A 15,243-nucleotide genomic window follows, 5' to 3' on the forward strand; every position below is an offset into this window, starting at 1 on the left:
GAACGAGCAATTTCCACAAAAGCCATGTCAAAAAAACGAAAACAAAAGCACTGTTTAACACTGAATGATGTAGAAGCCCTGTGGGTTTAAATGCATTTAGCCCTCCACGAACTAGGAGTGCTGCTTATGTCGCTGTTGGAAATCTCCTGATGCTGATGTTGCTCACCTATGTGAAATGAATATCACTCTGATGTTAGTGGTGACTACTAACTGCATAGTGAGTAACTGTGTGTATAAACAGCTAGCTGGATAGACAGATATGAAGTGAACACACTCGTATACTTCCTATATTAATGCAGGTAACCCAATTTAAACTAATGTAACTAATGTTAACCATGTAACCTGTAATCCACTAAACATCAGGTGTGGACTCCAGAGACATTAGATGACTGCTGTGACGTTAGCTAACGGAGTCTTTGAAAAAATAAGACACCAAGTTATGAAGGCATGATAAATGAACACATCCCAACCATTTGTTGACCCAGTTTGCCTGAAATTAAAAATGAAATGTTTCCACAAACAGACCCAAATGGTGTAATAGTGTTTAATGACAGACTTTGAAATGGTGAAATCCCACGTGGCACTGAATGGATGTGCTGTGCTATAAGTGTTGCTCGGGGAAAGCGAGCCGTGGTGGTGCAAATATGCAATTACACGAAGCACGCAGATGAAATCGAAAGGAGACTGCATCATAAATAAAACATCCCGATGCCGAGTCTAAATGAGTAATTTATTCTATTTGTGATGAATGAAAACTGTGGAAGTAATTAGAAATATCCTTATCGTCTTTACATGTATATTTAATTATGTGCATGTGTATCTGTAAGCAAATTCTGGAAAGGCTGGGCACAGGCCACGATAACATGGGATAAATATAGTACATTTACATTGTGGTGCACTCACTGAACATAAGCGTTGCTTATTATGAGTCTTCATAATGGCTCATGCATCACCGCTGGCAGACACGACTAACAGATGTGAGCGCTGTAACGCTCTCTTCTTGGTCTCTCGTGTGATGTTAAATTCTGGTACTTGAAGCATTATATTCTGTGTTTACATTTCTCCACGTTATCGAGTAAAAAGTAAAAACTTCCTCTGAGTGTTTTGACTTTTGCAGCTACAAATGCGACCATGACACAGAGAAAAGAGGTCATTTCCGAGCTTTGTTGACAAACTTCCCCATCAGTTTCCTGTTTTCAGCTCATTGTTAGACACGAGTTTCCCAAGGACCGTGTGCACTCTGAAGGTTCTGACCTCATTTCCAATGGGTCGCTTCACACACACACACACTTTGACACAACAGAAGAGAGAATTTCATGGCTGATTCAACAGCCTCCGCACTGTATTTTATCAAAGAGAAGTTCACAATGTTTAGCACAATGAGAGCGGTGACGGTGCTGCGTGGCAGAAAAATGCAAAAGCTGACGAAACAGTCACATGTAAAATTCCTGTTTTCACATTCGCAAAGCTATTTTGGTCAAAAGACGAATGGAGGACAGAAGAGAACTAAAAACGCGTCACAATTAAAGTGACTGATTGGCCCCTCGTCTGGCGTAAAATGGAGAAAACACTATGTTGCAAAGATCTCATTGGCTGCACCTATTTCCAGTGAGCTTCATTAACTGGAGGACACCAACAGCCAGCGTTCGAAGCATCTGATTGATCATACCGTTTAAGTAACTACAGAGAAATGTACCGCTCTAATTATATCTGTGCGGAGGTCTTTGCAGCTACAAAGTCTCGAACAAGCGAATCATGTTTCTTTAATAATATTGTTTTTACAGCTTTCAGATTGGCTTTCACAAACTTACATCATTTAACCAACATAGCTAGGTGCCAAGCGCTAATTAGGTAGCATTAATCAATAATAAACAGACATGCTGGAGCTGTGCAGACCAGAATTATCATGGTAGCAATTCTCCAAGGTTAACCTGACACATTCTTTCCTGCAGTCTTTCATGTAAGACAGTAAACTTGCAAATAATAGGAGTTTTGGAGAGGATGGCACAGGACTGAAGTACTCACATGCTTACAGCCTCAATAAACCAATAATAATAATCATAATAATAAAGTTTGGGAAAGACTGGGTGCAATTTGGATTAAATTTAGGGTGGAGGGTCACATGAATGATGCGCTGCTGCTTTGGGTGGACATGATCGTCCTCCGCTTTTCTTTGGAAAATGGTTTCTTTGAAACTACATGTTTTTTAAGTACAGTAACATCAGTTTAACATCACATTTACTGACTGACAATCTATTGTTTGTTGCTGAATCACCACCTGCTCCAACGGTTCCCAGCAGGGTAGCATAATAGCTGCTAGATGAATGCAGGTAATTCAGTGGTACTCCCTTGGTAGTGATGCTTAACCTTTCATTACATTCATAACATAAGCTTTCTGTGTGATGAGTTTGACAGGAGAAGCTTTAACACAATCTGTTATTATGTCTTTGCACACACGCAGGTGCAACTTTTTAACTCCAATAAGTGAGTTTCAACTAAATGGTTAAGGAAATGAACAGCTGGATAAATGAATGGATACAAATGATTCATCTAGCTTTAAATACCATCGTATAAAGTGATATACAAATATCTTTATGTGAACTCATACTTACCTTATTTTTACAAGGTAATTTTCAGTGTTAATCATAACCGGCTCCTTATTTACCTCTAACAGAGCCATTTTTTTTCCCTATCTGAACCCCCAGGGAATGGCCAGGATGAGCAGGAGAATGCTTCAGAGCTGCCCTCCTGTTTAATGGGAATATGGATTTTGCCATTAAGGGTTGCCTTTTAGCATTTTACTTAACACACCAACATCTGAGGCAGAGGATTTTTTTGAAACAAAGAAAAAAAACTGCCAACAGAGCCAACCAGACCAAATGAAATGGCTGACAGAAGTCTATATTTGGTTGCGCATGGCGACTAACCAGTCATTAGTGATGAGGCTTGGATGCATTCATTATGGTTAAGGAAGTGTTGTGACTCAGTAGTCTAACCATCCAATAAACTCCAATAAAAAGCTCAAATGAGAGCTTGCTTTAGCTGTTTCTGCATCTTTCTTGACGCCGGCTACACATAAAACAAATGTTCTCCAAAGCTAGCATCTGGATTTGTTGAACTTGCTTGTGTAACTAGCAGAAAATGGCAAAGCCATCATTTATTTCAGTTCCTGCAACAAGAGAAGTGTTGTAACATGACTGACTGATAAACAGATCGATAAATAAACAAACCAGAAATCAATTTTGACTTGCAGTTAACTGATACATTAATTAACAAATCAACTCTAACTCACTGTGTGTGTATTGTCTAATCTAGACAAGCCTCATTCCTTTTGCATTGCCTCTGTGACAGACTTTGTTTCATGCAAATACATATCTCTACGCTCAAGTGATCAACAAAAGCTTGTTTCTGCAGCGTAAGTGGTACTTCCCATTTGCATATGTATCACTACGTAAACAGGTGCATACAACAGCAACTCCAATTCAGCACTTGTTTTTGCATTTGAATGGGTTAACAAAAAAGGGCTTCAAACATGATCTTACAGACTATGCAAAAGGCATGATTGTGGATCTGAGGAGGGCAGGGTTTGAGGACTGCAAAGATTGTAGAGCTTGGTGCTCTGCTGAAAGCAGCAATCTCAAAGATGTACAATGAAAAGAGCAGAATATGAGACCCTGCAAAACATTTTCTTTGTGGGAAAAAGACTCGTGGCAGATGAATGCAGCAGACATCATGTGGTTCTGGCAGCAAGTATTGTCAGAATCATAACATCAGGTTGGGTTATTGCAACCAAGTACACAATGCATCGCACTGTTGGTATTCAGTGGATGCTGTAAGCTGCAGACAGGATTCAGTGCAGACTTAGAAACATCAGGTGTTTGGTCCGAGTGTTCCCTCAGGAACAGTAATGCCCTGTTCGACTATGGCCATAAAATATATTGATTGGTTTGTAATGCATATCTGTACAAATTCACAGTTCAGTGCAAGAGGCGTAATGAGTCCATCCTGTATCATTCCACAGGATCAAATATCTCCATCCATGCCCTTCACTCTTCTAGAATTGTCACTGGTTCATATACAGTATGAGTGGTCTAAAGTACACTCAGGTGAAATGTTGGCGATCCAACCACCACAATGCTCGGATATCAACCTCCATGATTAGAGAAGAGAGAAAAGCCATGACTGCTACAAGTCAGTGTGTGACATCCTTGAAACATGGGACATTATAAGCTGTGAGTGTGTATGACAGCTCCCCGGTCTGAAGTGAATAACACAGTATTGTCTGCTCTTAGATCCCGATCAATGCTGTCGCCATGTCAGGGATCATTTATCAAAGTGGCATATGTTAATGCATGTGTTATCCTGCAGATATAACGCACCTTAAACTAAGAGGAAAAGGTTCTGGAAAAACCTATAAGTAATAAACAAGCTAATAAGGGAAGAATAAACAACAATTCCCTTAAAGACTCCCGTACTGTGTCTCTTGTCCCTTCTGAGATCAAAGATCAGCATTGTTTCTAAAATATCACATTAACATTTTGTCTTGTATACAGAAAAAACTCAAACATATGACTGATAAAAGGAACAGCTTTGAGACGTCTGTGAGATTCGTCAGAGACCTCAGACAAACACTAAAAAATGAGTTGGAAACACTTTTTATTACCATTCATTAACCAGAACAATACGCGTTAAAGTACAGCAGGCTGACCAACTCAAGCTGCAGACGAGACATGCGCAGCCCATTTTTAAGCATGCTTATCCATTAATGTGATGGCTGACTTGTGCCATTTTGAAAATACTATGTAAATGTTATAGGTCTGACCTGGTAAGATTACACTAGGATATGAAGTCGGCACAAGCAGATGCCGTCAGATTGAAAGAAAAACAGTGCAGCATCAGCATCAGCGCCAAAGACGTTTGACTTCTGAACAAAGATTGATATTTTTCCAGACAGCAAAACAGCAACACGTGTGCCTTTTTCTTTAAACAAAGCCTCTGGTTGAATACTAAAATTATGGCTTTTACACAGGAGTCACTTGTCAGATTTGTACACAGAAATACACCAACTGCACTCCATGTTTCCTCTTTTTAGCTAATACTTCTCCCCAGACGTTTCCATTTTTCCGCCGCTGCTGTTGTTGTTTCCCTGTCAAACTCATTATGAGTAGAATGAATTAGAGGGTATCTAGATAAGACACAACAGTGCACACACTCAAACGGCTAATTGCAATAACCTGGCACAAATGAGTAATTTAGCTGCCTAAAAGCGAGCCCTGAGATCTAGAAGGAGCACTTTAGATGAACGAATTAGGCTGAAGGCCATTACACGCCAAGATATTTGGACAGAAAAAGAAGCTTCATCTTTCATTGGGCTGGATTTGAATATTAAACAGTCGCACCTACCGTCTCGTGGCAAAATCTGCGATCACCGCAGAAGCAGGTTAACATAATCTTGTGCCTGCTGAACTCTTTGTTCCAAACTTTCATTGTTTATTAGAAATTATCTGTCATTAATCATAAACAACATGCCAGTTAAGTCAGTAATTGCAGAAAAATTGTGACCACGCAACTCTTAATGGGCAACATTAGGTCATACTTAAACTGAAGGCTGATTAGATTTCATGTCGCAGTTCCAGATGAGCAACGCAAACAAATAGGACTTTGTTTTTTAGCGATACATTAAGTGATTGCTTCTTAATGAAACGGTGACAGATGTGAAGAGACATATTGTTTTTGTATTAGCTGGCATTTTACAGCGCTGTATTGTGCAAAGTAATGCTGCCTGTTCCTATTTGCAATAACGAGGAGGGATGCCTTTTTTATTTTTAACTCTCCCACTTAATATAAAGATGCCTTTTGCAGTTGTGACCGATAGAAACGCCGAGGAGAGACGCTCATCTCGTAAAAGCATCGCCTCCCCGGCTGCTGTTCGCCAGTCGCTGTTATCCATCAGTGAGAAAACTGGGAACTATTTACAGACATCTTTTAAGCCCGCAGGGGTGAGTGGGAGATACAATTTGAGTGGAGCATTTCTCAAATAATATTCAGAATGCATTTGGGTGCCTTATTTCAGCAAGTGTAAACAATAATGCCCTATGGTTTTTGTAATTACAGGTATATAAAAAAAGAAACATTATATTACATTAAAGTGTTCCTAAAGTTTTCCGTTTCTTATTAGAATAAGAAACAGCAAGCTAACTGGATAATGGCAAAGTTTCTGCAATAAACTGAACAGAGAAGTCTTTCAGGACAAGTCTGACACACACCTAAATGTACACATGATTCATTACTTTCATGTAAGCACTATTTTGGTGCTGACTTTCTCACACCACTGCAGTACGTCTTTCCAAAAAGGCCAGTCTGCCACCTGAGAACAACATTAGTGGCACCTTTATCCCTGCCCATTTATTTCACTGGGAGGAAACAGGGCGTATGACTCATGGAAGGACGTTACATCACGAAAAGGTGCTCCATGAAACAGACCGCAGGCTAGAAGAGGATTAGTTTCCACTAGGATGTAAGTCCAACCCAAATCCAGGCAGTGTACTATAACACAATGCTTTAGTGATGTTATGCATGAGCAGAAAGACGGGGTTTTTTCTTCTTTTTTCTGCTGGATCTGACACAAGAGAAAAAAAACGAGTGTTTCAGTCACCTAAAGTTCAGAAGTGAAGGCAAGAGGACCAGGAAGCCTCTCAGCTCTGCTATTCATCTTGCCATGCTTATGCGGTGTATACTAATGGGCTGCTTGCAGGTTGCTCTCTGCTCTACCCCATTTCCCCAATGGGAGCGCTTCCTCCCTGCAGCAGAGACAAGCTGAGCTAATTCTGGAGACATCCAGGTCTTGAGGCCTGAGCCTTGCTTAGCTTCCAAGTAGGAGGGGCCAGCGTACTACAATATGCAGCTGCTTATGAGACGAATCCCTGCGAGAAAAAAAAAGAGCATCCGTGCAACCCTAGGGGTTATGCGCCAGGAGCAGAGTGCAATTGTTTTTCTCATTTCCTCAGTGTTGTAAAGCTGATCCACTATCAGGTGCAGACTGGTATGCCACGAGCATGGCAACGAGCTGGTTTTCTCTGGCTCTTTTGACATTTCTTCCCATGTAATAGCAGGCGAAAAGCTATTAAGCTGGTAATCAATTTGTGCATTCGGAGGTGAAAAAGCATTCTGAGGGCGCAGAGAATCTTTAACCTGATTGAAAGTTTCTTGTTTGAGGAGCTTACCTAGGCTGACATGCTGTATTTCCTTTGGGACAAAGAAACCGCTGCTTTTAATTTTCAAATAGCTTATCTGCAAAATGGTTAACGACAAAGAAAGATTTTTGTTAAACTAAAACACACACTGTGGCCAGCAAAGAGAAGACCAGCTACATGAATTCTACTCCCACAGAGGTCGATTATTTTCTTCATAGTGTTACATCCTCACTGCGTACGACTCTGTGGCCTTCTAAAGAAACAAGACAAATCAGCCGTGCTTGACTCAATAGTATAAATGAGCATCTTAAAGAAGATAACACGTAGGCTGAAGAGGAAATGGCATTGCACTCATTTAGAAGAGCTTCCTTTGGCCTGGAAAAATTGTTCGTTACTCTATAAAAATGAAGTCCCGTATAAAGCTGTGTATCAAAGGTGGCTGGAATTAAACCATTACTTTAACCTGTTAGCAGTCGGACGTACCGCCCACGGTACATTGGATGGTTTAGGGGACTAATTGTAAATTTGTAGGACTGCTAAGGGGTTAAAAGGTCTTACTTGATCCAGCTGTATTAACTAATCATTGAATAATTTCTAGCCTTCCTTTTATCTCAAGAATTCTTGAAAGAGTAGCAGTAAATCAGCTAACTGATCATCTGAGGAGGCATAGTTTATTTGAAGATTTCAGAGCTCATCGCAGTACAAAAACAGTGTAAGGAAAGGTTACAAATGATCTGCTTAAGGCCTCAAACGGTGGACTCATCCTTCTTCTTGTGTTGCTAGACCTCAGTGCAGCATTAAATACTGTCGACCGCAGTATTTTATTACAGGGGTTAGAGGATGCTGTTGTTCATATTGTTCATGTAAATGGGGAGTCTTCTTCACACACTAAAGTTAGTTATGGCGTTCCACAGGGTTCTGTGCTGGGACATTATACATTATACAAGCTTCCCTTAGGAATTATTATTAGAAAACACTGCATACATTTCCATTACTATGCAGATGACACCCCACTTTATTTATTTATTAAGCAAGATGAGTTAATTAAAACTGTAGGCATGTGTTGTAAAGACCTGGATTACCTATAATTTACCTCTAAATCCAGTCAAAACTGAGGTTACAGTCCTAGAAATGTATTTAAATGGCACTACCTAGGTCTCCAGTAAAACTGTGAGGAATCTTTGACTCATTCTTGATTAGGATATGTCCTTCAGCATGCACATGATATATAGGACTCCTTTCATTCATTTACCCAATAGCTCTAAAATTAGGAACATCCTGTCTCAGAGTGATGCTGAAAATGAAAAAGGAGGTCATGCATTTATTGGGGTGTTTTTCCTGACATTGTAGGGTCTTTACTTTACAATATAAACCATACTGAGGCAACTATTGTTGTGAATTTCTGTTATATAAATAAAACTGAGTCGAATTAAAAGCTCTGAGCAAATCCAAAAGAATAAAACCCACAGAGAGCACACTCGAAATTTGTGAAAATGACATTTCTGTAAAGCAGTTAGTAGGTGCTGATGGTGTGTCGATAGGGCCCGGCAGATTATCATCAGAGTGAAATCAGCTCCCAGCTCTGACTCATCTCTGCCCCCTGGACAGTGTGGAGACAGGCAGCTGTGGGGTGAGAGGGAGGTCATCATCACCCACATATCAAACTAAATTACATCACCCTGAAAAGCTCCACTGAAAACTGAAAGCCTGCCTTTGTGAACTTTGCAAGTTCCAGCGATAATGATATATAGTGTACAGATCCTGTGGTTAGTATAAAGAACACACACGAGATATGCTAAATTTCCTCCTTTTTTTTTTTTTTAAACAGCTGGTGTTTCTTTAAAGCAGATTAAATTTTACTAAACACTACAATTTGGTGTGGAGCCTGGGTGGCAGAGAGGAAAACCACTTGGCCACCATCACGGCAACCCAGCTAAGCAGGATTTGGAAAGACTCTGACAAACTGTAAATTAAAAAAAAAAAAAAAAAAGGGGGGGGGGAAGCTGCTAAACAGAACATCAACTATCAAATAAGCATATGAGCAAGCCTGGATATATCTTCTATCACTCATATTACAGATCTAATTTACGTGTCGTGACAAAGCTGCAGACGGAGGATGTGAGCTGGTTCTAACAGGATGTGCTCGATGTTTGTGCGTTCAATTTTGAGCGAGTTGTCAGCCTGAAAGAGGAGAATGAGATTTGGGATGCAAGTAGCATCCATCAGATTCATAACAATGTCGTAGCTCAAGCAAATTTTGTTGCATACTTACTAAATAGTAGCTCATGGGAAAGAAGATGGGCTGACTTGAGAAAGAAGCATTTTTTGTAAAATGAGTAGCAATGAAGCAACAGTGTTGTGGATACCACGTAAGAGGGAGCAACACAGTCGCGTAAGTAAGTACAAGTTCCAGCTCATCTGCGTAAAGAATGACACAGCTGCCAAGGACGTGCTGCTGAAATTAAAACAGCCGACATGTGTGTGTGTGTTTGTGTGTGTGGTCACTTTCCCTCCATCACGGTGCATATGTGCTGTACTGCTTAGCCGCAGCGGCCTTCAAAAGGAAAAAGTCAGAATTTAACTGCTCCCGCTTATTTCACAGATTTTCCAGACAAATAATTTCAGGTTTGTGCCCACTAGCGCCAACCCTCTGTCCGTCCCGGCCTCCCTGGCCTATAATTATATGCCATTCATTTGATTTGTTCATTAGGTCAACCCTCGGCTGGGTAGAAGCGAAACGGAACCCTCTTATTAGTGGTTCATAGCTCTACTCTCTCCATGGTGAAGTGGAAAATAAGAGTGGGAGAGAGGAAGCTGGCTGGAAGATTTCTCTTTTTCCCTTTTTTGTAACCTGATTGCACCTCCTGATGATGAGAGGCAGCGGGGAAATTGCGCATACTGTGATACAATTGAACATTACCAACGCCTATTCCAAAAAAACAAACAAAAAAACAAAAAAACACAACAGTGGCATGAAGTCATAAAACCTCTAACACGCTCATTCGAACTTTTTCTAACATTTTTGGACATTTTTCCTGACTTTCAGTAGATATGAAATTCCTCCTTCATTCTTACCCCGTATTCAATTATAAATGTCGGAGCTCTTTCTGCAACCTCTGAAAATTCGCACTAATTAAATCAAACAGTTACAATCATGAAGTGTGCCTCGTCACTGCAGCGGGATCTTCTAACAGATATGCTGCTTTAGATGAGATCATCTGCCCCATGTTTCTCTATAACTCAATAATCTGACAACATGGTGCACAGTATAATGAGTCTCTGCTGTCTATTGGTATTCTCAGGACTAACTAGAAGCATTCATATCGTATAATTATTTATTCATAACTTTGGGAAGGTATGCAGGTTGATGTCCTCTGTTTCTTCAAATCAAACCAGCTCACGCTAACCATAAATATGCATCAAAGGATATTATTAATATTAATTCACACACAGCGTGGCATCCGAGTGAAGATCAGAATTTAGCATTTATTTTTACATTTCATTCTTCTACTTACACTTTGCAGGCAGTTTGTGGGGTGATCCAGTACAGTATATGAGCAAACTCACCTGTGCAATACACTTATATTAATTATCTTAAAATAACGGCATATCCTAATTGCATTTTTAGGTTTTTGATATTTTAAAGTATTGATCAAAGGTCTTGAGTGAACCCTCATTTCTTTATATTTTGATTCCAAGGAGCCCGACTTTTCTATGATTTTATTCTTCGGGCTTTCTAAAGATCTTTCATCTTTTCTCGGGACGTTGGCTTCTTTACATATTGACTCATTTTCGGTTCAGTCCCTGTAGCCGACCCTTATCAGAGGCATGTTTTTGTCGTTGTTTATGAATCATTTAAGCATTAAAAATGCATCTAACTCAGGGGGTGAAAAGTGTTGTGTTTACACATAACAACAGCAACAACAGCAACTTAGCAAAGGATCAATTTTAATTTGAATCTTTGGGCATTTTGTTACTAGCAGCATGTTGCAAAAAAACATCGTTTGTTCATATTTTTATTTGTTGAATCTTTGAAAAAAGCCAAAGATAACACAGTTTGACAGGAATAAATACTATTTTGCACCAAGATGGTTCTCAAAGAGCCCAAAACTTACATTCAGTGTCCTTCAAGAAGCCTGGAGATGACTACAAGACAAATAACACAAAAGTTTGCCTAAGAGACTTCAGGCTGTGTTGAAGAATAAAGGTGGTCATAGCAAATACAGATTTTCAAGGTCTTTATAGTTGCACCAAGTCTGTTTTTCTCTTATATACTGCATTTCCATGCTTGTTTGTCCATGTTTTAATAACTAAGAATCCATACAGATACACGCAGCCAAAGATGCCAGTTTTGTTTATGATGTTCTTGTTGTTTATTTCCCTGTTTGCACCAGAGAAGCTCCATCATAGAAAATAACTGAACAGCTTTAACGACTTTCAGCTCTTCTTCACACAGTCTTTGAACATTTAACAAGTCCAAAATTGATGTGGCACAACAGATAAACACCGGCCACTGGCATCAGCGAATCTCATCTTATCACTCAAAACAAGGCGGGTTCCGATGCCTGGCCAATAAATCGGCAACTGATCCTGAGCTGATGGTGTGTCATTAACTTTTTTAAGGCATGTATCCATGAACCTAAATGCTTTAACCAAATAAGCATTTACAGCTAAGGAAAAAGTCACCGAAAATATTATATTCCATCCTACAGAGGGCAGTGCCAAATCTCATGCAGAGCCATTCGACAGCAGAGAAATGTCACTCAAAGCCACAATCACCAACATTATGATAGTGCTGACAAACCAGTCATTTCCACTGAAACCAGAAGGCCATCCAAAAACTCCTTGTTGACATAATTCAGTGTGGATAACACGCAAACTGACTGATTGAGTCATCCAGCCAGTGAGACCCCAAAAAGGCTACTGAGCAGAACGGCATTCAAATGTAGACAAACTGAGTTTCTTTAATGAATCCACGCATACCATATTGTAATCTTCCTGCACTATGACAAAAACCTTCTCTGCTCTTCAAACATAGACTCACACATTATTTCAAAAGACTTTTGCCAGCTTACAGAAGCTTTAGTCCATTAATCAGCATGAAAATAACAGCACCAGTAACCAAGATGCAATTAAATCCACATTACAGGTGGTGTGAATGAAAGCACAAAGAAAAGCACGAGAGCTGTGACAACTCTCCCCGTGATATCAAAAGCTAGTTTCTTTATTCTGTACACACACCGAGATTAGATGAGAGCTGCTTTAACGGACAGTCATACCAACAGGGAAGCATTACACCCCAGTGGTTTTCATCCACATGAAAAGTAGAGCACCGCTGAGAGTGGCAAAAGATGAGGTCTTCAAATCATACGCACACACACAATGCCTTTCTTCCTGTGACAGCAAACTCCCGTGTCATCACCCAACGCCGCAGGAAACAGAAGCTTTATGCTCCATCAGGGTGTCAGCATCCACTCCTTACGCATTTACTGGATATGGTGCTGCTGTAATTAAAGTCCCCTTTCAGCACTCCACACACCATGACCTTTTCCATTGCAAACACTCATTGTCTCAGTTAAACCCAAGGCCTCTCTATTGGGACATAAATGGACATTTTAAGCTGCTGAAGAAGAAAAATGGATTGAAATAAATGTGTTTAAAAAAAAAAAAGAAGAAGTGTGGCAGCCTTGTGTGAAAAATGAGGCTTGATGGTTTTTCACCACCATTATGAGTGGGTGTAATCTGCAACTTTGGCAATAAAGATTTGAAGAGACGGAATACCCATGACAAGTGCCATCATAACCTGTAATCAGAAGATATGCAAATGATAGAGATGTTTCCCCTGATACTGCGATGCCAGTTGTCTTCTGGGTCCCCAGGAACTCTCCTGTCAGCGCTCAAGTAGGAGAATAGGAGTGATGACAGAAAGGCCTGTTTGTTTAACATGTCACTGGAACAGCAGTGCTGAGAGGGGGAGAGCAGATGGAGGAGAAGAGCAGCAACGGATTTCCATCTAGAAAAGAGCATTGTCCTCTCAGTCGCGAAAAGACACTTGAGGCGCAGAAAAGGATCACAAAACGCTCACTGCGAGCAGATGCCGAAAGGTTTGCCATCTTACGGTGATGCCACACACCCGGCGTGTCGATCAAAAAGTTTGCAAGACTATCATTCCCTTTGTTCTTCCATATCAATAATGCACAGCAAAAGACACGCCATTGTACGCCGCAGTTTCCCTCCATCACTGGCTGCAGATTAAAAATGTGCGCAGACACAACGCGTGAGCCCCGTGTCTACGAAATGGCACCCTATTTTGTTCTCATTTAAGCTTTTTATATTCAGTAAGAGGGAGAGGTACAAAGGGCCTAAAGCTGTCTTGGGTCATTAAACCCCACATTTTCTTTCTTCTTTCAGAATGTGTTTTCTGGCAGTTACAGCAAGGAAAGCTGACAGATTAGACAGGGAGCTCCTTCACAGGCTGGCTGTGGGCTTCAGGAGGGTGGGCTGCAGCGCAGGGCTCGGGGCAGCAAAACCACGCCTGTCACCGTTTGATGGGCCAGTGCAGAAGTGCAGTCATAGGGAGGTATGATTGATGATATTATGTACTCACACAGGATCTGAATGCCAGCACACTCCTGTGATTTAATCCCTGTTCTTTCATCAAACATCGAGCCACAGCAGATAGACTGCACTCCACCAAGCCCTTCTTTCCCAGAGGCCAACACCATGAATGTCAAGGCAGATATTACGAATCTTTTCTTTGAATCATGACTTGTAATTTGTACAACTATTCATTCATAATCAGCAGAGTGGATTAAAAAAAAACGTGAGTAAAAGAGGCTAAATTCTTTTTTAATGTATCAAAACATCAACCTATACATTTTTCATGCAGGAAAGTTTGCTTTCACAAATGCTCTACCTTAATCTTTTATTAAACACACTAATTCAGAGGACAGAAAAAAAGCATCAAGGAAATTAAAGTGGCTGCTGTTTTGTTCTGCACATAAAAAAAACCCTTGAAAATCTATTCCGGTTTGACGAGACTGCCCCCTAGTGGTGAGTCGAGAGATTTAATTTCTGCAAAGCAATATTGTGTAATTTTTAATACATTGACATAAATCCCTTTGTTTCCTGTTGCAAACTAAGACACAGGGGTCAAATTATACATCAACATCACGATGAACAAAAGCCCGGGCACGAGAGTGAAAACTGTCAAATGGCAGTAAATCCAGGCTGAGCAGAGCTACACAGATTAAGCGAACCATCCCCCAAGTCAGACCACAAAGAGTTCATTGTACTTGGATAGCGTGTAAAAAGGAGGCGAACGATTTTGGCAGTGATTTTCAATTATAGTTTGGTCTCAAAGGCCTCAGAGGTTCTGTGAAATTTCTCCCACTGTACGAGATGCAAGAGAGAAAAGTGACACCATAAAGTCAAGACTACTGTTACAGAAATATAAATATATCAGACTAGCCGGAGCACATGATCACAACAATAGAAGTATAAAAAGCTACAGTAAACAATAGGTGTGTTTAAGGCTGCACTCAAAGTCCACAGACAATGGGACAGGACGCACACGTTACCGTCATAATAAGAAGTGACAGTGTCAGCTCTCACTGCAATGACACACTTTCACAGAGGAGGAAACCTACCTGAGCAAACAAAGACGCACAACCTCAGATCAAAGAAGAGGTGGCCGCTGATGCATCATTGGTAGCGACAAATTATCATCAATACCACTCTACCACATTATCATCAATCTCTCGCTGGAGAGACAAAAGTATCTCTGCGTGCTAAATCACGAAATCGATGCATTTCTATCACTGAGAGGAATTGGTCTGCTAGTGATCTCTGTGGCTGAGTAATGTGAAATCTATCGCAGGTTAGTCCACGTGGCTTGGACAAGATCAAAGACAAGACCCCAGAAAAGTTTGTATTGATCAGAAGCCACAAGGTTGAAACTGAAGGAGTGGAAACGTGATGGGGATTTGATACACTTTAAACTAAAGATAAATGATCTCATTTATGTGAGCAAAGACAGCGATGCAATGAA

The 15,243-nt window shown here is 40.5% G+C and overlaps 1 protein-coding gene across 2 annotated transcripts in view; it reads right to left on the reverse strand.

Moving 5' to 3' along the window:
• Window positions 1-15,243, reverse strand: part of LOC102214313 (tetratricopeptide repeat protein 28) — a 181,830-nt gene that overhangs the window by 163,126 nt on the left and 3,461 nt on the right. The window lies entirely within an intron of this gene.

The sequence above is a fragment of the Pundamilia nyererei genome, unplaced genomic scaffold (genome assembly GCF_000239375.1).
Source record: "Pundamilia nyererei isolate P.nyererei 1_Seehausen unplaced genomic scaffold, PunNye1.0 scaffold00033, whole genome shotgun sequence".
Classification (NCBI taxonomy): domain Eukaryota; kingdom Metazoa; phylum Chordata; class Actinopteri; order Cichliformes; family Cichlidae; genus Pundamilia; species Pundamilia nyererei.